Source organism: Limulus polyphemus, unplaced genomic scaffold (genome assembly GCF_000517525.1).
Source record: "Limulus polyphemus unplaced genomic scaffold, Limulus_polyphemus-2.1.2 Scaffold2372, whole genome shotgun sequence".
In the NCBI taxonomy this organism is placed as follows: Eukaryota; Metazoa; Arthropoda; class Merostomata; order Xiphosura; family Limulidae; genus Limulus; species Limulus polyphemus.
The window spans coordinates 186,226-188,086 of NW_013667982.1; positions in this window are offsets into that span (position 1 = coordinate 186,226).

A 1,861-nucleotide genomic window follows, 5' to 3' on the forward strand; every position below is an offset into this window, starting at 1 on the left:
CTTCAAACAAACAAACAATTATCTTCAAATAGGAGTCATTGTTGCGTATCTTATATATTAATGATAATATGGCACCAAAACAAGCAAAAAGTTTAATCATAAGCTCCACCAGGGGCAATTATTCAGCTGACCTGTTTAATTAAACACATTTTATCGATCTTAAACGCAATATATTCAAAAGACTATTGCTGCTGTCGTATTAGCACAAAGCTACACGATGGGCTATCTGCGCTCTGTTCATTACGGGAGATCGAACCTCAGATTTTAGAGTCCTAAGTTCGTAAAACTTACCTCTGACCCATACAATAATTGTTTTTCTGCTTCGTTCAATAAGAAAAATTATCTGGAAACCAGTTTTATTCGGCCTCTTGCAGCTGAATATGTGATGAAATGTATTCAAAAATAGCCAACGGGAACTTTCTGGAAACAGTAGTTAAAAAAAAAAGAAAAGAAAACTATCTGGTCGTGGTAAAAATCGATTCAGTTATCAACTCCAAAATGCCTTTACAGATTTCCAAGAAATGCTTTAACATGTTGTTATCAGCAATGATCGATGAAGTTGACGCATCACTTGGAACCTGCAGTACTTCGAAACTTTACAAATGTTAAATTTTGTTCCTTAAGTGGACTTTGTTTTGTGTTAAAGCATTAAGCTACGCAGTGGGCTGTCTATGCTAAGCCCGCCGCGAGTATCAAAACCTGATATATAGCATTATAAGCCACCGGAGAGCGAAACTGAGTCTACTTTCAGAAGTGTGTTAGTCATGGTGGCTTAGTTAATTCTCGGTATTACTTACAGTTGTTGTTGATTGTAATTAAGCGCAAAGATACACAATGGACTATCTGTGCTCTGCCCACCACGGGTATCAAAACCCGGATTCTAGCGTTGTAAGTCCGCAGACATACCGCTGTGCCACTGGGGGGGGGGGACTTACAGGGACGTATTGTTGTTTAAGACTAATAACTAAGCACGAACTTACAACACTGAAATCCAGGGTTTGATTCCCAATAGTGGACAAAGCACAGGTAGCCCATTGTGTAGGTTTGCGCAACCAAAGCAACAACGTAACATAAGTATATATATATATATATATGATTAACTAAATTGCGTGGGTATTCATTGCGTTGCATTGCAACGTAACGTAAGAATATATATACATGATTAAGTAAATTAAATTAAGATGCCGGTATGTCTGCGAACTTACAACGGTAGAAACCGGGTTTTGATACCCGTGGTGGGCAGAGCACGGATAGCCCATTGGGTAACTTTGTGCTTAACTTCAAACAAACAAAAAAATCAACTCTCTTACGATCAGCCGTGCGAATTTATGTCGTGATTTGAAAACAAAAAAAAAGAAGATATACTGAGATATATATAACGAAATAAACGTGAAACACATTAAGCGAAACTCACATGGATATAATTTAACGTAGAAATAACACCTATAAATAATGGAATTAAATTTTATTTGAATTTATTCAGGTTTTATTGTATTAACGTGCATTATCAGTAGATTTCACACACTTTATCTGACATGTCGTTCCTAGGAGACTTCAACCGTCAAATCCGGGGTTCGTTTCTCCGTAGTGGACAGAGCGCGGATAGCGTAATGTGTGTCTTTGCACTAAAATTTTTTTTTTCAGATTTGTTATGCAGTAAATGACTGAAAAGAGAAACAGAGTATATTCTGAATACAAAAAAGTTATCTGGGTATGTGGCCTTTATTAGATGTTTTGTTTTTTGTTTGTTTGAATTTCGCGCAAAGCTACACGAGGGCTATCTGCGCTAGCCGTCCCTAATTTAGCAGTGTAAGACTAGAGGGAAGGCAGCTAGTCATCACCACCCACCGCCAACTCTTGG